Consider the following 24625-nt stretch of genomic DNA (forward strand, 5'->3'; position numbering starts at 1 on the left):
AAAAACCACCACCAACAAGAAAAACTGCCTAGCGTGGGCACTAAGCAGGGAGTTTCTGCCCTTAGCAACCAGAGCACGAATGCAGGGTAGACACCAAGCAATGAGCCTGTCTACCTGAGATCTTAAGTCCCCCTAAAATTCAGAGCCTGAGTCAGTGAATGACGAAACAGGAGGCACATTTGAACCACCTGGGGAGCTTTAAAAACATAATAGTACCCCAAACCCACCCCTAGAGATTCTGATTTAATTGGTCTGAGGAGGAACTGGGGCATTGGTGCCTTTTAAAAGCTTCCCTGGTGATCGTGATGTGCAGCAATGTTGAGATGTGCTGCTCACATTACATAGTTGCTCTGAAGGTTTCGTGTCTATGTCACAGAGAGCAGGGTGGTCAGCAGACCTGTGCCTGATCACTGCCTTGGGGGCTCAGGAACGCAGGTGGAATTAAATCTTCATTTATGAAAACTGTAGAGAAAATAAAGTATTGATCTTACTTGAGAGACTTTTATGTTAGTCAATTAAATTAGTACTGTACCTTTCTACTAGTAAAATAAGAGTACCATTACTATATGGAAATATGATGTTCCATAATATGTTTATTGTGAGACAGGGGACGTGTCTTACTGCACTCAAATGTACAGTTTATGCACGACTATAAAGTTAGCTGTAATCCATAAACAGGCAATATAGATCTTAGATATCTCTTTTAAGATCAGTTGGAAGGAAAATTCCTTATTCCTTAGCAACACCATAGGAAGCAGGATTGCCTCCAAGAAAAAAAAACAAAAAAACAAAAAAACGTATCTTTCCTAATTATTTCACGTGAAAAGGCAATAGAACATTCCATTATTCTAATATTTGAAGGGGAATAAATGCTTTTCTGATAATTCTCATGTACATCATTTGAGTATTGCAATTGGAAACTGAAAAAATATGTATTTTCATTTTTTTAGTGCTACTCACTGAACTACCCTGCAGCAAGAACCAAGAGATATATTTTCCCTGAATGTCAAATGCAACAATAGAAAATAACACAATATGTAGGAAGGTTATGTGCTTCCTGGTTTGTTTTGGGGCGGATAGTTTCAAGCACAGTACAAGTAGGCATATTACTTGAGCATTTTCACTTTAGGCTATTTGGAAATGTGTCATTTAAAATGTGGAATCCTGGCATAAGATTTTCACACTGAAATTTTTTTATAACTATCTAAAATGTGTCTTATTTGTGAAAATGCATCTTATTAATCCATTGTGATATAAAATAACAGCTGCTAATATGATTTTAAAGTTTGTAATAAAGTGCATCAAAATGTCTATAGAATGGATCGTGACAGCACAGCCAACAAGCGATATTTCAGGGACTTTTAATGTGTGAGTAAAATGCCAACATGGCAGAAAATGAAAACTCCCAAATGTATCTTTTCTGATTTTGGCATTTATTCTCCTAATTCGGACCCCACACCCACTTGTCTCAGGAATTTCTATTGTTAGAAAGGAAGAGGAAGGTGAAAGTCATTGATGCTAAAGTCAGTACTACAACCTCTGCTGCCAGTCTTTATCAGTTAGCTATTGCTGCAAGAATGCTGTGTAGCAAACCACTCTAGCTCAGTTGCTTAAAATCATTTAATCCAGTGTCTCTTGGTCAGCTAGATTTTGGTTGAGCTAGGTTGGGCTTAGGCAGGCTTGGCTCCAAGCTGCCGGATAGGTTCATTTCTGTTAGGAGGAGTCTTTTGTACTTTTTGGATCAGTAGTTAACCAAGCCATGTTCTTCTTACAACAATGGTGCAAGTACAAGACAGATGAGTGGAAATGCATGAAACATTTCAAGGTCTAGGCTTGAATTGGTGCACTGTCTCATCTACCTGCATTCAATTGGCCAAAACAAACGACATAGCCAAACCTGATATACATGATGGAAGGTCAGAGGAATATACACCGCCACTAATGAGAAGAATTGCACCCACTGACAATTGCAGCTGTTTGGGTTCATCAGGGGTCAGGATTCTTATGTGTAGTTATGGTTTTACTTTTTAAAAATGATTTGATATGCACATAAACGTATAGTTTTGTTAGAGATGATATTGTGTAAGAGCGCAGTTTCTGGTGCTAGATTGTCAGGGTCAAAATTCCACCTCCCACAACTGCTGTCTTTGTAACTTTAAGCAAGTTACTTAATTGCTCTGTTCTTTGGTTTCCTCATCTGGAAATGTGGAAAGCAATAGTACCTAACTAACCAGGTTGTTGGAAGGATGAAATGATTTATATTTGTTTTACCTTAAAAGATGAATAGGTATCTTTAGCCGTAGTAGTATGTGGCATTCAAGTCTTCCAGAGTTGTTTCTGAAGTTGTCTCTGAAAATATAAACTTCTGGAGGCCAGGAGCCATGCCTCCTTTGCATACTGTGTAGATTTTCCACTAAATCATCATATTTGGCAAGTGGCCTAATCTGCTATTTGGGTGATTATGGTGGCTAAGCACAAATAAAAATTGTTTGCTTATCACATCTACTTCCTTTGTCAAAATATGCTGATTGCAACTTCATGAGTGTATTCACCTTTCCTTGGGAAACTGGAGCAAATCATATCTAACAAAACAAAAATATGATTCTTTTAAAATATATTTATTTGGCATCTACTGTGGGTAAAGAACCTTACTAGAATAGTGAAGCCCAACAGAAAAGTACATGCTACAGAGAGGTAGTATAGGGGGCATAGGTTTCGATGAACAGAGTGAAAAGCTGTCTTCATTGTGTATGAGTTTATTCATCTGTGGAATGGAAATAATAATGTTACTTATAGAATTGTGGAGATTGATATATAAAGCACTTATAACATGTTAACCATTATTATTATTAGTGGCAATATGCCTCATGGCTATGGAAAGAGATGAGAGGGAAGGGTGCACAAAGGACACATTTAAGCTTAAACTTGTCTTCTGAAGATTTGAGCATACAGAGATGGAAGGAACAAAATGCATCTCTGTCGGGAAGTCAAGTTTTAGTTTAGACAGCCTGGCTTGCATCTTTACTCCATCACTTAATATGTAAACTTTACAAGTTTCTTAATTTCTCTGGCTGACCTATGAGTTTCTGAAAGAGGTGTGTAAACAATCTTCATGTATGTTTGAAGATTTGTCAGTTTCTTAGAATTCTTTCTATTTTTGCTTATGTGTGTTGAGAATCAGGATAGTCTTATCTTTCTCGGTAAACTGTGCTTGTTCTTTTAATATTATGTAATAGTTCTCTTCACACTTAATAATTCTCTAGTCTATCTCATAGTAATATTGTTACAGTGGGCTCATAATAACATTGTTATAGTAGTTTATTTTGGTCAGTATTTCCCTAGCATATCTTTTTCTTCTTCAATATTTATGACCTGTTTTAGTCAGAGTTCTCTAGAGAGACAGAACGGATAGAATATATAGAGAGATTTTGAAAAGGGATTTAGAAAATTGACTCACTTGATTATGGAGGCTAAGAAGTCACACAATAGGCTGTCTGCAAACTAGAGAATCAGGAAAGCTGATACTACAGCTCATTCAAAGTCCAGATGCCTCAGAACCAAGAAAGCCAATTGTGTAATTCTCACTGTGAGTCCAAAGGCTTGAGAACTGGAGAGTCACTGCAGTCCAAAGGTCAGAGAACCTGGAGTTCTGACATCCAAGAGCAGGAGAAGAAGGGTGCACAGGTTTGGAAGAGAAGGTAAGAATTCACCCTTACTCTGCCTTTTTGCTTTATCTAGGCCCTCAGCTGTTTGGATTGTTTCGCCCATGTTAGAGACAAATCTTCCCTACTGAGTCCAGGAACTCATATGCCAGTCTCTTCTGGAAACACCCTCACAGACACACCTGGGGCAGTGCAGTCATTGTAATCGAAGGTAAAACCACCTAAGTTTCCTTTCCAGCAGTAGAAGGATGGCTTCAGTGCCTACTGAAATATTGAGAATAAATAATGCTTTGCCAGCTATCTGAGCATCCCTTTGTCCAGTCAAGTTGATAACCAAACCAACCATCCCACAACTTTTCGGTATAATCATGTTTTAGGTATGTCTATCATAAACAATATGACAATATTTGTATTTTTTTGTTTATGTTTATTGAAGCTTACTTATAGGTGGACGTATTTCTCCTTGTATTTTATGTTTTATATTTCTATTTATTCTTTTGCTTTTCTCCCCACCTTTGGTGGTTTCCTTACTCCTTTAAAATCTTATTTTATTTTACATTTTAAAATATAAAACTGACTTTAAAAGGTTAAATTTGTCTACTGAACAAGAGGTTTTAAAATTATTTCTTAAAAAAGGTTAGAGTTTATACTTCAATGAGAAAATATTGTTAAAGTTTGAGGATAATATCTTTATGCTTCTCTCAAACACTAAATTTACAAGGACTTTTAGAATCCTTTAAATTAAGTCACACTCATGACTTCCAAAGTATGGTCCTCTCATATTTTTGTTCCACACTTAAGCTATTATTATGATTGTTACTGCTATAATTATTATTTATTTTATTGTTGTTCTTACAGCCAATGCTTATTTACAGTTAACCACATTTAATTGTTTAAGTTATTTGTTCTCTATTACTTCCTGTATTCTACTGCTTCTTCTGAGTTCAATTTCTTTTCTTGGTGAAGTAAATGATTTACTAGTGCTTATAATGAGGTTCTGATCCTTAGTAGGTATTTTCATGATATAAACTTTATTTTCTGAAAATGATTTTGCACTCAAGCTTTAATACTACTTTATCTGCATATAGAATTCTAAGTTGATAGTTATTTTCCTTTAGCACTTTGGAATTATTACTGTTATCTTTTGAATATATTATTGTAGACAAGAAATAGATGATTTCTGAAACAATTAGTCATTTCTCTCTGGTTGCTTTTATAGTTTCTAATTTTCTATTGAGAGTCTATTCATTTCTTTATTGTGTTTATGTTTTTCCTTTAAATCCTTGAACATATCTATACTAGTTATTTGAAAGCCCTCTGTAAATTGCATTATTTCTTTCATTTTAGCCTGTGTATTGTCCAATTTTTCTTCTAATTATGAGTCAAATGTCGTTACTTCACCAGGCTAGTACTTTTTGATGGCATGCTGGACATTGTCAATCCGACATTCTTGAATGTTTGGATTTTGTCCTCTTAATTCTGGAGGTCTTGAGGATTTGTTTGTTTGTTTGGTTGGTTGGTTGGTTTTATTTTTCTCCCTGGAATGTAGTTAATTTACCTGCAGGTCACCTCGATCCATTCAAAGCTTGTTCTAAAATTTGTGAGAAAAGATTTAGAGTAGCATTTTGCCTAGAGTTAAAATAACCCTGTTCCCAAGGGTTAGACTTTCTAGAATCTTTACTGAATCCCTAGGATGCTCAGTTAAGCCTTTCAACCCTCACTGGTTAGAACCAAAACATTTCCCAGTCCTGTGTGAGTTACAGAATAGTTCTTTTCTGAGTCGTTTTTCTGTGCTCAGTCTCATGGTGTTTAATCCTGATTTAATCCTGGATTAAACACCTGAACATGTGCAACTTAGTATTTGATCAAAGATTCACGGGGACCTGTATGCCAGAGGCCAGATGTTCAGGCCTAAAGCCATTATTGCTTTAGGACAAATAGTTATATCGATTGCTTGTTTTGGGATTTCTTCACTGTGTATGATATCTATATTTATATTTATACCTCACACCTGCATGTAGCACAGCTTTGAAGTAATAATTCCTCTTTGGAGAAATTTTTTCCCATCGGGGACTCTGAGCGGATGACAAACTTTCTATTGGATTAGTAAATGGAAATTTTCTAATCTCTTTTTCCCCAAATAAATCATTTTTAGAGTTCTGCGTTCCAGTTCCTCAACTTGTGTGTGTTCAAGGCTATGTGTCCTATCACCAAGTGAGTTCTGATACTTCCTGGGCTGGTAATGACACTGACTTGACGTTAAGGCTCTTAGGTCCTTCTTATTTCTAGACGCTTAGTGATTTCTTTTCTAAAAACAAACAACCAACCAAACAAAAAAAATTGGCTATTGTACTTAAAATATACTATTGTTTATCAAACATTTCTCTGTGTTTGGTGTGGATACTGGAAGATAGCAAGACAGACTGGTCAGTTCAACCTATTAAGTAGTTGCAAGTTTATATTTAGTATAAAATGAAATAATAGTATATGCTTCATAGTGTTGTCATGAGGATTGAGCAAGTTAGTGTATGTAAAACACTTATAACAGCATCTGTTCTAATAGAAGTATTAATTACTATTATATTATTGTCATCCTTGATTTTTTTTAATTTTACAATCTTCATCTGTAAAAGGAAATGGTGGTAGTGGTACATTAATTCATGTTACATTGATTTGTAAAAGAGGTAATGATGCATACTTCACAGGTTTTGATGCGGTATGAGTGAAGTGACACATTTAGGGTCAAAGACACAAATGAGTGAGATCCTTATGTAACTATAGAGAAAAACGTGTTGTCTAGTATGCTGAAACAAAGAGTTCAAGAAATGGAATAATTGAAGTTGATTCTGGAAAGCTGGATTGCACATTGAGTTCCAAGCCACGGAGTTTGGATTTTATTAAGCAGGCAATGAAAAGCCATGGGAAAATTAAAACCTGATTAGGGCTGATACCTAAGAAGATTAATCTGGGAATCAAGTTTAAGATGAACTGGACCAAAGACAAGGTAGAAATCAGGAGACTAGTTAGCGCGTATAATAAGAGTGCAGGTGAAAAATAATGCAGGCACAAATCACAAGGTTTGGGCCAATAACAAGGGAGAAAATTGAACATATCTAGAGACATTGTGTATACATTAGGAATGTTTGTGGCTAGAAAAGATAAGACTTGGCAACTGACTGGAATGGGATCGATGACGGGGTGATGTATACACAATTGCATTAATTCAACAAACATTTGATGAACTTTCACAGCTAGAACAAGCTGGCCACAATAAATGGTAATAATAATAATAATAATAATTATATAGCAGATTATAATGGCTACAAGTTCTTGGACATTCTTCCAATTGGGTGCTGTGGTCCAATTCCCTTCTCCATGAATCTAGGCTGGCCTTCAAGTATCAGCTGTAAACAACAGAATGTTGTGTAAGTGAAGCTGTATGACTTCTAACTAGGTGAGGAAAGGTGGCAGTTTCCACCTGAGTCTCTCAGAACTTTCACTTTTGGGCTACTCCTTCTCAGAATTTAGCCTCCATGCTGTGAGAAGTGCAAATGGCATGGAAACTGCCATGTGTAGAGATTGACAGCCCCAGAATGAAGTGCCTGCCTTGCGAATGAGCCATCCAGGATGTAGCACCCACTTGAGATGACTTCTGTCCTCTTTCCAATTACACCTGCATGACAGACAGACTCCAAGAGAGAGCCACCCAGTAGAATCCTTTCCACAAAATCATGAACAAAATAAAATGATTCTTTTAAGCCATTAAGTTTTGGGCTAATTTGTCATGCAGCAATAGAAAACCAGAACAAATACTCAACATGCTTTAAATGCTTACTATGTACTATTTACTGTCATAAACACGTTATCTATATTACCTCAACTAATCTTCTCAGATTAGTAATATCAGGGAAGGGAAGGAAGTCAATAATAAATTAGTTATTGAGTAAGTTGACCACTGCAGGCAACTGGAGCATGGACATGCTGGGGAATTTTGAACGACAGTGCAGAACATGCTTAAGAGTTATCTCAACTGACGAGTAAAGGAGCTGGAGTATTTGTCATCCTCTATAATTGGTTTCCAACTGGAAGCAGCAGTTGAGAGCTGCTTCCAGGGTTATTAAGTCTCTGACACTTCTGGCTTGACCTGAACATGGGTGGAGTATAGTCCCATGACTGGAAAAGAGCCGCCAGGCAGAGAGTCACAGGTGTTTGCAGTAAGCAGTCTTCCCATGTGTAGCTGGGAATGCTTGAGAGTATATGGGAGGAACAATGACAGAATCTGTCTACAATGCTGTTACACTCAAGCTCCTCTGGCCACACAGATATGAATTATAAAACATAAATAACACAGAAAAAGGTGAAAATAACACACAAAAGGGCCTGTTTCCTAAAGTGCTTTCATTTGAGAAAATATGTGGGTGTGTCAGCATGTGTGTCTGTGGGTATAAAAGCAAATTTACTTAGAATTTGTAAAAGTAAAGTCAAGGGAATAATGAGCTACTGTACTACTTCAGAGATGATCAAGGAGAGAAATAAAATTACCCTCTCTACTTCTGTTGCATGATCTCTTTCCATTCATCAGCTTATTTGTGGCCAACTGTGGTCAAGAGAAAAAGTGAATATTTATCCTATGGTGCATTTATTTGACACTCATATTCACTTGCAGCCACCTGAGTAAAACTGGAGTAGGAAACGGAATGTACCAGCTGCCTGGTGCATCTTCACAAAGTGCTAAAGCCCCAAAACTAACACTAGGGAAATAAATTTAGAAGCTCTCAATCATTGTGAAAACCATGCCAATTTTGTCTTTTTATCTATCTCTATTTCCTTTATATCATAACATAATAACCTGTGAAATACATGCTCTTTATAATTATTTATTTTTTCCCACTTTAAGTACATTTCAGGATCAGGAGGAGTTGCTGTGTGACATTAGAACAAAGAAAGGTTACATTAATTTTATCACTAATGATTTATGGCTTGGGGCAGAGTTTCTAAGTTTTAGAACTGGAGTATGAGAATGATAGCTAAAGACAGTAGTTAAGTGAATATCTGGGTGATATTTATTCATCCTTGCCACAATTACATTAATTGCGGAGTAGCAATATTAGGGTCAAAGGGAAGACAATGTGGTTAAACATGTTAACCCTGATAATTATAATTCCAGACCTTAAAAATTAATAGATGACAAGCTTAATGGAAATAACAGTCTCTGTCTTTCCATTTACTTTCAGTTTGCTATTCCCCTACATACATTTATAAACTTGTTAACCTGTGTGTATTCAGCTCCTTGATTGGAAATTCTGTATCTCATGATTTGCCTGTTTGGAACACATCTCCACATGCCCTTTTCCATGGGTAAACAATTTTTTTAAATCACTTTCACCTAGTGGAATGGAGAACAAATGACTAAGGTAGCATAAATGATATGATTGAAGTACATGGACCAAGTCAAAATGTATTAGGTGAGATGAAGGAAATTTTGGAGGTTTTAGTGAGTTTGGGAAAATGGGAAAGTTCCTGGACAAGGTCTAGTGGACATGGCAGCAAAAGAAAATGGAAAATGAAGTAGAACAAGAGTGAATCTTGGACATTTTCAGAGGCAAATACATATGCTTGTTTTTAATCCAAAAGGCCAAATGTTTCCTCTTCTCGGGTTGGGCCATATGCTTAATACACTATGACAAAGACCAGAGTAAAGAGTATTAACTTCAAGGTCAGAAGAATCTATTACTGATTCCATCACAAACTGGCTGTGTGACCTTGGGCAAATCATATCACGGCCCTGGGCCTCAACCAAAACAAAGAAAACAAAACCACAAGGGGTATGTGGAGTCTTTAAAATTCTTTCCAGCATTATGGATCTATAAAATGTTACTTAACAGAAGCTCCGCCTGGAAAGGAATTAAATCCTAAAGGAAAATAGCTCTTGTAATCATATCTGAACATTTAATTCATCATTTGCTTTATGACATATGCATGAGGCTTGTTTAAAATAACTTTACAAGGTTAATTACCAGTGCAGAATAGGACGATTGTGTTGGTAGTACAATATTTTGTTAGGCAAGTGTGACAACATTGCAAAGTGGATCAGCTGCATGACTGTTTGTGATTTGGCGTCCCCTTAGTTTGAAGTGGCCACAGTCCTAAACATGTGATTCCCCAATCCCCCGCATCTATGGATGAAATGTGTTCCATAAAATTTAACTAAAAGTAAAGCCTATTGACAATTTTTGAACTTTCAAGGAAGATATATCAAGGGGAGCAAAACAGGGAACAAAGTTTTCCAGTAACTGTGGTGCTACATAAATGGCAGCCTGTTAGTGCTTTCTAAGGAGTCATTATTTTATTCAACTACTGGCAAAATGCTTGTCCCAGACGAAGAGAGATACTTGAATTGGTTAGGGCGTAATGTTGAAAAGTATCAATTTGTTGTTTAAATACTTACAATGATTCCTTGCCTTGTAATAAAATTCATTTCTTAAAAGTATCTCTGTAAACTCACTTTTTGAATAACCCACAAACAGCACCTTAATATATAAGGAGGGATGATTTTCAATCACAATTACCTGGGATTTGTATACCTAATGTCAATTTTTGCTTGCAGAGGGAAATTTTCAGGGTAAGAAAATAAAAGCACCTACCACAATAAACATACTATTTTCCCAGGAACATTTTACTTCTCTTTTCTCTTGGGAGAATAAAACCTTCAGTTTTACATCAGTTGAATTGTCAGTTGAAGGAGTATGGAATATATGACATAAAGAAGAAAAGCCAGTTTTTCTGAGATTGTTAACAATAGTGAATATCATATTTATTTTTATTACAAATTATCATTTCTCACATGTATGACCCTAAATAAAAAGAGTTAGCATAGAAGAAGGGCATTTATGTCAGTACAAACATACTAACTCATATACTTTGTTATAGTGTAATGTTGGTTATTCAAATCATTGGTAGAAGGCCTTTTTTTTTTAATTTTTTAATGGAGTCTTGCTTTGTCACCCAGGCTGGAGTGCAGTGGTGCGATCTTGGCTCACTGCAACCTCTGCCTCCCGGGTTCAAGCGATTCTTCTGCCTCAGCCTCCCGAGTAGCTGGGACTACAGGCACCCGCCACCACGCCCAGCTAATTTTTGTATTTTTAGTAGAGACAGGGTTTCACCATGTTGGCCAGGCTGGTCTTGAACTCCTGACCTTGTGATCTGCCCGCCTCAGCCTCCCAAAGTGCTGGGATCACAGGTGTGAGCCACTGCGCTTAGCTCCGTAGAAGGCATTAATCTACCTTTTTGCAATGTAAAATGCAACAACTAAAATGTTTCATGATTTAGATAAAGAGTTTAATCTCTGTGGCCTTTCCAGAAATATTTCTAGTTAGAAAAGTAACATGGCTGATGGGTACAAAAACCTCCTGGAATCCGTTTTAGCTTAGAAACTTGTCAAGGTCATTCTGACCTAGACTAGAGGGATGCATCGTTTATTCTCACCGAAAAGCGACCTGGTTAAGTGAGGTCAATGTTATTCTCATTTGTGCAGCTGCAGGGATATTGTTTTATGTGTGCTGTGTACACTCTGCTATTGTAGTAAGACGTGGCTAATAATTTGAAACCTTATGTCAGCTGTTGACTGTAAAGAAAACTTGATAAAATAGATAAAGTAGAAGGAAGAAAGTAACTGGCTAGATAAAGTCAGTGGAAACAGGGAAAGCTGCATTTTACCTTTATTCTGTAAGATACGCTTAAGCCTATGTCTGTTTTGACTAATTGTTTCTTAAAGTTTGTGCTAAAACATCTTTGATACCAAAACTTGTAAGTTGACTGTTATAGAAAAAAGGAGGAAGTAAAAATTAAACAAGAACTCTGGTCCAAACTGCAGTGATTTTTTTTTTTCTTTTTTTTGAACACAGGAGTAGAAAGGAATTGGGACAGACTCTTAGAAAATTACCCACACTCATTTGAATGAAATATTTTCCACCTTTAGACTCATGGTTCAATTCCTTACAATCTTAATTCCTTCCAAATGTGACTATGTCAGCAGACTAAAATGAAAAAGAGAACTGACATGGTTATGGATAATACATACTTTTTACTACCTGCAAAGAATCCCACCTTTTATTGTACCAAAATTTGTTTAACAATCCACTGTCACTGGATATTGAGGTTATCCTCCTACTCCAATTTTTTGTTAGTATTAATGTGATGTTTTAATATCTTTATTGAATAAATACATAGTTAAAGGAATGATATAGTCCAGCTTCTTGCCTGTGTGGGCTATATCAAAAGACTTCCTTCCTTGACCTCTGATTTCTGGATGGGTTCAGCAAGGGTGGGTGAAAACACTGGTCAAGGTCAAAGGAAGAGAAGGGGAGGATTGGTGAGTATTTTCTCTAGGCTCCTTTCCTGCAGGCTTACCTTGGACTGGCTATGTCCTTTGACTCAGATTACAGCTTCTACCAAGGTGGTCACCTCATGGGACTGTTCTCCCATGTTCTGTAACTGCTCCCTCCTCTCTGCTCTTCAGGTCTAGGGGTGACAGTAGCTCTGCTGTTGCCACTTGCTGGCTACTGACAGTTTCCCTACACCATTTACTAAATCCTCCTCAAATGGTTCTCATTTGAGTGTGCAATCTGTGTCCTGCTGGGACACTGACTGACACATACACTAAAGTGTTAACATTGTGGGCTACATGGTACCACTGAAGTGTGAGAAGTGAGTTTCCCAACACAAACCAACATTTTGCTCCTTCGTATGTTTTGTGTATGATGATGATGATGTGGTGGTGGTGGTGGTGATATTTTTGCCTCTACAAATACATATTCTTAGAAGTATTTCTCACAAGTGTACCAAGTGTTGATTCAGTGGAAATATATTCTGAAATAGGAAGTTAAAAAGTATAAAACAGTATGTATGATATTGTTTTTTGTTGAAACTACAGAATACATGTAAGCATTTCTGAGAAGGTGGATTGTTAGAGACAAATTTTCTTCTTTGCTTTTTTCACATGCTCTACACTCTCTACAATAAATATGTATTATATTGGTCAATAAACATTTTAAAATTATTAGCCAAATGAACAAAAGTCTAAACATACATTAAGTCATATGCCACTTATAAGTAAGTAACTACAAAGTAAATAAGCCTTGCTGTGTAGATTGCTGTTTACACATATGCCAATGTCTTCCTCTCAGTAGAGTTCTCGAACAGACTCTGGCTTGAAGGATGTACGAAGGTCCCATGAACCCCTGATGCCCCTGATGGCTGCCAGCATTCCCAGGGGAGACCCTGGACCACTTTGAGCCACTCTCCTCAGAATGTACCCTTCCTAGTTCTTTCCCCTTCTACCCTTCTTTGCCTTCTTGTTCCTCAGGAAATTCCTTCCTCTGGCTTCTGCCTTTCCTGTGTTCCTGACTGTGCCTCCAGTAATGCCTGTGTCCAGTTGGATGCCTGGTTTTGTCTTATCATCTTTATTTTGGCTCTGTTTTTTGACTCCTGTTTATACCCATCTTTTCTGCTCTGCCATTCTGTGGGTGGTCTTCATGGAAACTCCCCTGAGCTCAGCCCAGCCCCTCTCCTCTTCCCTCCATACCTCACCGTCACAAGCCACCCTCCACCAAATCTGCATCAGTTTCATTGGGGGGGGGGGGGTGGGCTTGGGTGGTCTGCTTTATAGCATTTACTTTGTATATTATATAAACTCCTGGATTTCTCTGAGAGGGAGAGAAAGAAACTTCTCATTTGAGTATGATGCATGACAGGTAGATTCTATTATAATTTTTCATGTGCATGAATGAAGCCATGTGGGGTTTTCCTGTTTAATCATTTCAAGTTTCAACTACACTAACTCAGCATATACACACAATTAGATGAAAGCTCTATGCTCTTCCCTTCCTTTTTTGTGATATGTCTCATAAATCTGGGAGATCTACAAGTGGAGTTTCATAGAATTCTGTGCCTTTTCTATACGGACACATCTGTCTGTGGCTCCAAACCTGGCATATTTCAGAAATTCAGATAATTCTATATAAAGAAAAATTTAAGTGAGTTAGGAAAATTGTGTAACTGAAATGATCAAAGACAGAGTGGCTTTTGTATGAAACCAAAAGACTAGTCCTTCTTAATTTTAGATATGTAGGGATGTCATTATTAAAATTTATTAAATCCTGAAATAAAGATGGCAAAATTTACCAAATTCTAGACCTCTCCCTCTTTTTTTCTTTTTGAGATGGAGTTTTGCCCTGTTACCCAGGCTCTGGGATCTCAGCTCACTGCAACCTCCGCCTCCCAGGTTCAAGGGATTCTCATGCCTTGGCCTCCCAAGCAGCTGGGATTACAGACGCATACCACCATGCCCAACTAATTTTGTATTTTTAGTAAAGATGGGGTTTTACCATGTTGGGCAGGCTGCGCTGCTCTCGAACTCCAGACCTCAAGTGATCACCCACCTCACCCTCTCAAAGTGTAGACTTCCTTTTACAGCTAGAAAATGGAATGTTTGGAATAACTAGAGAATGCTATAAAATTATTATTCTTTATCCTAAGAAGGATTCCATCTCATATAATATGTACGCAGCAGTTTCTGCCAATGCCCTGTCCATATGCCCTTGGAACAGCTCACCATATTGGTGCATGCCAGTCTTGCTTCTGATTGTTAGCACCTGTGTCTTTGTCAGAGGGCTGCCCTTGGCTTTACAGAATCCATTTCATCCAGGTGATAATGTCTACAATTCTTGTACCATTTGTGGGCATTATTTAACCAATAACTGGCAGCTATAAGGGTACACATATCCCTGTTCCCTTGACCAGTATTTTACAGTGTATCCTGCTGAATCTCTGGCATGAAGCTTCAGTTATTCACTGTGGTAGCTGGCTTAATGATGCACTCCTATTTGTCGCCTTCCCTTCCCTGTATTACCTGCCTACTGGCAAACTAATGTCCCTGCACCTCCCAAATAAACCATGTGCATCCATACTTACGTCACATCTGCTTCCTTAGGGAACCAGAAGATTACCAAAAAGGATATTAAGATTATGGCCCACCTTCTAAAGGATCATGGCAAATATTTGCCATGATTCCAAGCAGCTTTGCCCTTCATGTCACTATTTGTTGTTGGAGACAGCATTTGATAGGAAGGGACCACTGGAAAAGCATGCTAGTTCTTATGTTCCTCTAAGAAAAATTTTGTTGTAATAAAGTTGTTCTTGTTAGTGGTCACATTTGAGAAATTATGGATACTAAATGTAGAAACCAAACCTTAACTTTTGATGGAAAGTTTTGGATCTGGTGGGATTTGGAATGCTGCATCACTATATTTAGCTCTATGACAGAAAGACAGCCAGCAAGTCTGTCTAATAGGCTTTATTACTCACACAGTTCAGTCTTCCACTTAGAAATAAAAGCAAGTTATTTATCAACATTCACTTGACCAATAATGGCTAAAGGGAAAAAATATCGCTTGAGAGAAAAAAAAGTTTCACAAAACTCCAAAGTTGTTAAACCTCTCAAAAATCTCCAATGCTGTTTTACTTTGCCTGCTCTTTTAATTATAACACTTCATCACACAGTTCACTTTGGGCAAAACATTGTCATTGTGGAAGTGCATGCCTCTGCATGTAGACATGACACTGTATTTATAAATTTTCCCTAATATTTACATTTGAAAGTGTTATGAGACTAGCCATCACACATTTTTCCCATTTCTATTCACTCATATTTTTGCTTCATAAGCAAGCATCAAATAGAAATGACAGATGTCTCTTTCTTGGTGATATCTTGTCTTCCAGGGGTGTCTGTAATTAATTGTATATGACTGTAGGAAAAGAATAAGCGTTTAGCAGAAGCAAGGTAGAGTGAACAGAAAGAGAGAGAGAGAGTGATTATTCTTAAAACACATTAATGTTCCCTTTTGAGGTGCAAACTTTAAGGTTCAAGGATTTTATCATAAATAATTTGAATAGAATGCAAAGTATAGAAACAAGTGAACTGGAATTGTAATGTTCAAGTGTCTGGAATGCTGCTACCCAATATGTTGGCTACTAGACAGGAGTGGCTATTTGAAATTACATTATTTTCAAACAAAATAAAAAATGCCGTTAGTAGATTAGCCACAATTTAAGTGCTCAACAGACTCATGAGGCTAGTGGCTACTGTACTGGACAGACCTGTGGAAGATGTAGGACATTTCCATCATTGAAAGCTCTCCTGAACAGTGCTGGTGTAGAAAGTTTGAGCACTTTGGCATCATATACCAACAGACATAACTACATGCTATCATCTGATGAAGCATATGGAAATTCCTCTGTCCTCTGCCTCCATTTCCACTCTCTTTCGGAGACTTAAAATAGGAGAAAAAAAAAACCTCACAAAATGACAAAAAAAGAGAGAAAAGACAAACAAGACTGTCGTAAAAATAAGAAGCTTTGAAGAATCTGAAGCAGATGTTATGCTGGGAGCTAGTATGTGCTACAGTACCACCTGTGCCCACTTAATTCCCTCCAAAATAATTTCCTTCATAGTTACTATGAAGAAAAACAGAAATTCAAGGATTTAGGAATATTTTGTGGGGGAGAAGGGAGGAAGGAAGTGAGAGTAAGGCCTCTAGTTACATGTGCGGTTCATCTGCAAATGAGGATACTGGTTTACTGCCAGTGGATGCTCCTGGACTCTGTGCAAAGATAGTGTTTCTCTATCCTGGAAACTGAGTTGGCTGAACCACCAATGAAAAGCCATTCCATAATAAATGTTTGAGTAAAAAAAAAGTGAGCTACTGCATATATATATATATATATAATCACACACACATGCACACAGATATACATACATTTTATATGTATGTATGCATAAGGTTTGGTCAAGAATATGGTGTAGAAGCACAACTTTTGTAGGAAAATAGTCAAGGACCATTCTTTTATTCCTCTGACAATATTTTCTGTTGCCTATACTTTATAGTATTTCAGTGGTTCTAAGTCTGTCTCAGATGATATTGCTTAACCCTTTCCTTATAGAGACTTGCTAATTTTCTGGTACAACTCTTATCTTACTATTCCAGGTGAAGAGAGCTGCCAGTTTTAACTAGTTGGTTCTGATTTCTAAAGGTATTCTATTACTGAACCTGTGGAGACAGATTGAATTATCTGATGAATAATTTGAACTTTCTATTCAAAACAAATTACCTGAAAAGGATACATTCTTCAGAATATGCTATCATTTTTCTTCTGGAAAAGTTACTAGTTCCCATTAATGGGTGTAAATCATAAAATCTAACTTCACCAGAAAAGAAGCCATTTTGGAGTGGATGTGCATGACCCAGTATTTTACCAAACTTCTGACAGTAGGATGTTTCTGGAAATTGAATAGGAAATGTCAGCTGGCTGAAAACACATTCCATCTAAAGGCTCAAATAGATAGTAAGTGCTGTCTCAGTTCTATGATTTGCTAGCATATTTGATTGTTCTCTTGGCTTGGCATAATTCTTCTTGCTTTGCAGAAGAGGGCTCATTTTTCACCTTCTCTCAGCTAAAGTTTTCCCTTCTGACCCATAGAGAGAAACGTGAGATCATCTGCTTCGTTTTCTATTTGATTCTCTACATTTGTGACTCTGGAAAAGGGAAGATGAACACTTCATATGAAGACTGCAATATGAACTTTTGGATATAAGTCACAGGTGTCCTAGTTCATTTGTTTGTCTACTTATTCATTCAACAAATAGGTTGAATAGCCAAATAGCCAGGCATTGTGCTACAAATTGGAGATACAATGAAAAAGACAGGTATATTCCCTCTCACTTGAAGATTACCTTCAGTAAAAGATGATAGCCAGAGGTAGCAGTTTCATATTGCCACTGTAACAAATTGCCAGGAGTTTAGTGGCTTGCAACCACACAAGTTTATTATCTTACAATTCTGTAGGTCAGAAATCCAACAGGGTAACACTTGTATAAAATAAAAGCACGTTTCTCTCTGGACGAAAGAATTCATTTCTTCCTCTAGAAAAGAAGAGAGAAATAGGGCCAAATTCATTCACTTATTTTGCTTTTGCCAGCTTTTAGAGGCTACGTTGGCTAGTGGTTCACTTCCTTCATTATCAAAGCGAGAAATGGCAGGGCAAGTCCTTGTGTCACATCTCTGTGATCCTTATTCTTTTGTCATCACATCTCTCCCTGAGAATAGCTGAGAAAGGTCTGCCTTAAAAGACTCATGTGATGAGATTGGACTCACCATGATGGTCTCCCCATCTCAAAATCCAGTATCCTTACTCACATTTGCAAAGTCCCTTTTTTGCCATGTAAGATAACATATTCACAGGTGCAGGGGCTCAGAGCATGAACATCTTTTGGGGGCCATTATTTTACCTACCACATCAGGTTAACAAGCAAATACAATAAAATAGCATATTGTGGCGCATGCTGAAAAAGACATAAAGAGAGTGCTATGAGAGAGGTGAGAGTGGGGCACCCACTTTAGATAGTGTAGTTAGAAGAGACATTTTAGAGAAGGTGATATTCAAGCTGAGCAATGAAGGATGAGAAGGATGCTTCCTTCATTAAATCAATGGGGATTGACTTGGTGCCATTATCTTCTTACAGATCCTGTCCCTCTGCTTATAGTGATTAGCCCAGGCATGGGCACCTGACTTAGGCTGGGCCAATCAGAGGACTTCCGTTAGATTTTTAAACATGTTTTTCAGGGAACATGTTTCTATTCTATATGTGATGAAGCTTGTAAATACGAAGTCCTGGAGTAGTCATCAACAATGTTCTTGCCTTGTAGAGGACGTTGACATAAAAGAAGACAGTAGGCACATAGAGTTAAACAGAGGCAAAAGACAGCAAACGAGTCTTTTGTTCAAAGTAAAATTAAGAATTGTATTATTTAGGATTCTTTTGGCATTGTTAGAAATGTAAAACCTATCTTTCTTAAACAAAATTGATATTTATTGGAAGATTCATGAGATAGTGGGAAAAGTAGGTAGGGGTAGTATAGTCAGCCAGAGATCAGGCTTCTACCATATAGAACCAAAGAGTTGTATTTCACTATTTAGCTTAAGACAATTAGGTTTTTAGGTTGTGGACACTTAAAACCAGAAGATCCTAAATAGTACAATTAATAGTTTTATTGCCAGAAAGCATGGCATATGCAGGGCCATCCATGGAAGCTGTTGAGCACTTCTTGAATCCATGTATAATGTTGACACTGGATTTTTATTTTTTAAATACCAAACCCCTAAATACCTATTTATATCACATTGAAAGAGTTGATTTTGCTCATTTTTCCAATTGGAATATATTGTGATATCCACAAGTCATCCATTTCCTTTTGCCTTTTTTTTTTTAAATGTGAGACTACGGCATAGATATAATGTATACATGTAAAATGTATCAATATAATTTTAAAGATAGTAATAAATAATAATAAAATGAACACACTTGCTTCAAGCCTAAGAACAAGAACAATCTCAGTGCCTTTGAACTTCCCATGTGCCCTTTGATATATGTATCTCTTTCCTCCCTTCCAAAATAACCACTCTTCTCTAATTTTTCTTTAATATATTATCGTATATTTACGTATTCCTAAGCAATACGATTTTTAATTCGGCAATTTTAACTTGTTGTATAAATGAACTCATACAGAATAGATTCTATTACTTGCTTTTGTTGTTCAACATTGCATTTTGAGACTCATTTACATTGATATATATAGGTAAAGTGCATTCATTTTTCACTACTGTATCTGCACCATTTATGAATATACAATAGTTGACTTATGCATTTTACTGTTGATGGACATTTAGATGGTTTCTAATTTTTTGCTGTTACACACAATGTCAGCTGGGGGCATGTGTGTAAGTGTCTCTGAAGTCCTTACCTAGGAGAGCAATAGCTGGGTTTTAGGAGAAGAACATCTTCAGCTTCAGAAATAACTCCATGTGTGTTTCTATAATAACTGCACTGTTTAGTAACCCAACCAGTAGTGTATAAGGGACAACATTGCTTCATGTTCCAGCTAAAATTTGGTATCGTAAGACTTTATTATTATTACTAACCTGTTGTGTGTAAAATGTTATTTTGAGATTTCAAATCAGAGTTTTCTGACTATTAAGGGTGTCGATCTTTTTTTGCATGTTAATGGGAAAGGCATGATTTTTCTTCTATGAAAGCTTATTTATATTTTACAAATATAAAATATTTATAAATATATCTATATTTGCATTACATATTTTGGAATCACATCCTTTGTTGTATTTTGTGTTCCAATATTTTACTCAGTTTGTGAGTTGCTTTTTCATATCCTTCTTTTTTTTTAATAAATAGAAATTCTTAATTTTAAGGTGGTAGAATTTGTTGATTCTTTTCTTTAAATGTGCATTTTGTGTGTCTTAAGAGATCTTTGCTTTTATATTATGGTTATATTACTGTATTTCATATAAAAATTATAATTTTACTTGTCACATTAATCCAATTGAAACTGATTTGAGGGAATGATATGAAGTGAGACTACAAATTATTTTTTCCAATGAAGAGCCAATTATTCTGGTATCTGATGAGTAGTTCATTCTTTCCCCTCATGAGATATATTGAAGCTCTAAGATCAAATTGTTATATATGTAGAATTCTGGGTCTGGGCTTCATATTGTTCTGCTCCATATGTATCTCTGCACTACCACCACCCTGTCTTTATTACTAGAATTTTATAAAAATTCTTGATATATAGTAGTACTAGTTTATTTAGTAGCATCTTGATTATTCTTGGCCATTCACTATTCCTTATTCCTAATTAATTCTAATTTTAGAATTACTTGCCAAGTTCCACCTAAATCCTTCTTGGGATTCTAATTGGAACCATACTAAATCTAGAGATTAATTTGGGGAGAATTGCCATCTTTAAAATATTTTTTCGTATCTATGAACATAACTAGCTTTTTCACTTATTTGATCTCCTTTAGAGCTTTCCATTTTATAAATTCACCCATGTATACATGTGTTAGACTTTTGTATATCTTATTTTTTGTTATCTTAAATTGAATCTTTTTAAAATAATATTTTGTGTTTGTTACTGGTATGTAAAATGCAATTGGCTTATGTTTGTTAATCTTATATTTAGCAAACCTGCTTAATTCTCTTTTTAGATATATTATTAGAAAATTTCTTAAGATTTTTATGTGTACATTCTTAGCACACAAAGGTATGAGAGAATAGACAAGAATTAGAAGGAACACAGTATTTTACTTTCTCTCAAATGGCAGTTTGTCATTCATCTATGAAACAGGATATTTTGTTTTTTAATTTCCATTGTTAATTATTTTCTTTTTTGTCTTTGTGTATAGTCTACTAGATCATCCACTAAATTTGATATTTTTCTGATATCAGAAGCTTATTTTAATATTTTACTATTAAGCAGGTGTTTGCTGAGGTTTATCACAGAATATTTTATCAGATTAAGGACATCCTCTTTTCTGAGAGGATTTTACAAATATAGATAATTGTTGAATTTTAAAATGTTTTTTCTACATCTATGGAGATCACATGACTTTTCTTCTGTATTCTTTTAATGTTATAAGTTGTGTCAATACATTTTCTATTGTTGCACCAACCTTGTATTCCTGGAGTAAACCAAACTTAGTCACCAAGTATTATTTCTTGAGTACAATATTTACTTTGACAATATTCTGTTTAGTTTTTAAAATGTATGTTTGTGAGTATATTAGTCCATTTTCATGCTGCTGATAAAGACATATCTGAGACTGGGAAGAAAAAGAGGTTTAATTGGACTTACAGTTCCACATGGCTGGAGAGGCCTCAGAATCATGGCGGGAGGTGAAAGGCACTTCTTATACGGTGGTAGCAAGAGAAGGTGAGGAAGAGGCAAAAGAGGAAACCCCTGATAAGACCATCAGATCTCTTGAGACTTATTCACTACCATGAAAACAGTATGGGGGAAGTCCACCCCCGTGATTCAAATTATTTACCATCAGGTCCCTCCCACAATATGTGGGAATTTTGGGAGTACAATTCAAAATGAGATTTGGGTGGGGACACAGAGCCAAACCATATCATTCTGCCCCTGGCCCTTCTGAATCTCATGTCCTCACATTTCAAAACCAATCATGCCTTCCCAACACTCCCCCAAAGTCTTAACTCATTTCAGCATTAACCCAAAACTCCACAGTCCAAAGTCTCATCTGAAATGAGGAAAATCCCTTTCACCTATGAGCCTGTAAAATCAAAAGCAAGCTAGTTACTTCCTAGATACAATGCGGGTAAATACAATCATTCCAAATGGGAGAAATTGGCCAAAAGAAAGGGGTTACAGGGCCCATGGAAGTCTGAAATCCATCGGGGCAGTCAAATTCTAAAGTTCCAAAATGATATCCTTTGACTCCATGTCTTACATCAAGGTCATGCTGATGCAAGAGGTGGGTTCCCATAGTCTTGGGCAGGTCTGCCCCTTTGGCTTTATAGGATATATCTCCCCTCCTGGGTGCTTTCACATGCTGGTGTTGAGTTTCTGCGGCTTTTCCAGGTGCATGGTGCAAACTGTTGGTGGATCTACCATTCTGGTGTCTGGAGTGTGGTGACCCTGTTATCACAGCCCCACGTGGGGGTGCCCCAATAGGGACTCTGTGTTGGGGCTCCGAGCCCACATTTCCCTTCTGCACTGCCCTAGCAGAGGTTCTCCATGAGGGCCCTGCCGTTGCAGCAAACTGTTGCCTGGGCATCCAGGTATTTCTATACATCTGCTGAAATCTAGGTGGAGGTTCCCAAACCTCAATTCTTGACTTCTGTGTAGCCGCAGGCTCAACACCACGTGGAAGCTGCCAAGGTTTGGGGCTTGTGCCCTCTGAAACCATGAGCCAAGCTGTACCTTTGCCCCTTTTAACAACGGCTGGAGCAGCTGGGATGAAGGGCACCAAGTCCCTAGGCTCCACACAGCATGGGGACCCCACAAAACCATTTTTTCCTCCTAGGCTTCCAGGTCTGTAATGGGAGGGGATGCCATGAAGACCTATAACATGCCCTGGTGACATTTTCCCCATTGTCTTGGGGATTAACATTTGGCTCCTTGTTACTTATGCAAATTTTTCCAGCCAGCTTGAATTTCTCCTCAAAAAATGGGTTTTTCTTTTCTTTCTTTCTTTCTTTTTTTTTTTTTGAGACGGAGTCTTGCTCTGTCACCTGGGCTGGAGTGCAGTGGCCAGATCTCAGCTCACTGCAACCTCTACCTCCCGGGTTTATGCCATTCTCCTACCTCGGCCTCCTAAGTGACTGGGACTACAGGCGCCCGCCACCACGCCCGGCTGATTTTTTGTATTTTTTAGTAGAGACAGGGTTTCACCGTGTTAGCCAGGATGGTCTCGATCTCCTGACTTCGTGATCCGCCCATCTCGGCCTCCCAAAGTGCTGGGATTACAGGCTTGAGCCACAGCGCCCGGCCGGGTTTTTCTTTTCTACTGCATTGTCAGGCTGCAAATTTTCTGAGCTTTTATGTACTGTTTCCCTTTTAAAATGGAATGCTTTTACCAGCACCCAAGTCACATCTTGATTGCTTTACTGCTTAGAAATTTCTTCCTCCAGATACCCTAAATTATCTCTTTCAAGTTCAAAGTTCCACAAATCTCCAGGACAGGGGCAAAATGCCTCCAGTCTCTTTACTAAAACATAACAGGAGTCACCTTTGCTCCAGTTCCCAGCAAGTTGCTCATATCCATCTGAGACCACCTCAGTCGACCTTATTGTTCATATCACTATCAGCATTTTTTTTCAAAGCCATTCAACAAGTCTCTAGGAAGTTCCAAACTTCCCCACATTTTCCTGCCTTCTTCTGAGCCCTCCAAACTGTTCCAGCCTCTGCCTGATACCTAGTTCCAAAGACACTTCCATCTTTTCAGGTATCTTTTCAGCAACACCTCACTCTACTGGTACCAATTTACTGTATTATTGTGTTTTCACACTGCTGATAAAGACATACCTGAGACTGGGAAGAAAAAGAGGTTTAATTGGACTTATAGTTCCACATAACTGGGGAGGCCTCAGTATCATGGCAGGAGGTGAAAGGCACTACTTACATAGTGGCGGCAAGGTAAGAATGAGGAAGATGCAAAAGTGGAAACCCCGTATAAAACCATCAGATCTCGTGAGACTTATTCACTACCATGAGAACAGTGTGGGAGAAACCGCCCCCATGATTCAAATGATCTCTCAGCAGGTCCCTCCCACAACATGTGGGAATTATGGGAGTACAATTCAAGATGAGATTTGGGTGGGGAAACAGAGCCAAACCATATCAGTGAGTAAGAAAATCTACACTTTTTTTTTTCTTTTTCTTTCTTAATTTTTGATAATAAGGTTATACTAATCTTATAACATAAGTTGGGAGTATTTTATTCAGCTATTGCTGCATTAATAACTAGTTTCTTAGTGGCTTGCAATATCTTTTATTTTTTGGTCATATTACATGTTATATTGTAATTATTATTGCTTTGGCTGGATTCAGGTGGGCTCTGTTCCAGATGACTTTTCCTTCTAGAACCCAGCCTGAAAGAGCAGCTTATATTTGGCACATGTAGTTTTTGTGACTGGGGGTAGGAACATAAGAGCATGATGCAAGCCAAATGTGACAAACATCACATATTTTCATTGGCCAAAGCAAGTTACATGGACAAGCTTAAAGTCAATGATGTGAGACATTACACTGTATCCTGCAGATCTTGACACTTATAGAGTGATAATGAATAGTAATAAATAGCAGCCTACCATAGTGATCCATTTTGGTCACAAAAATTGTCTTTCTTCTGCAAGTAAGATACACTAACCTGCTTACCACAGCATTCAATGTCACATTTGACTATGGCATTAGGTTCTAACCCCAAGATCAAGTGATCTACATCATGTCTGAATTCAGCTTCTCTTACTTCTGAAATCTAAGTACAAAAAGGACAACTTAGGTGCTTCTGTCCCCATCTTCCATCTATG

At 37.3% G+C, this 24625-nt stretch overlaps 1 long non-coding RNA gene across 2 annotated transcripts in view; it reads left to right on the forward strand.

Annotated features, from left to right (window-relative positions):
* LOC108532117 (uncharacterized) overlaps window positions 1–24625 on the forward strand; it is a 245304-nt gene that overhangs the window by 45681 nt on the left and 174998 nt on the right. For both annotated transcript variants that reach the window (XR_001886360.1, XR_001886361.1), the window contains exon 2: window positions 3739–3873. This is a non-coding gene — a long non-coding RNA (uncharacterized LOC108532117). The remainder of the gene's footprint in view (window positions 1–3738; window positions 3874–24625) is intronic.

The sequence above is a fragment of the Rhinopithecus bieti genome, unplaced genomic scaffold (genome assembly GCF_001698545.2).
Source record: "Rhinopithecus bieti isolate Rb0 unplaced genomic scaffold, ASM169854v2 scaffold_8220, whole genome shotgun sequence".
NCBI classification, from domain to species: domain Eukaryota; kingdom Metazoa; phylum Chordata; class Mammalia; order Primates; family Cercopithecidae; genus Rhinopithecus; species Rhinopithecus bieti.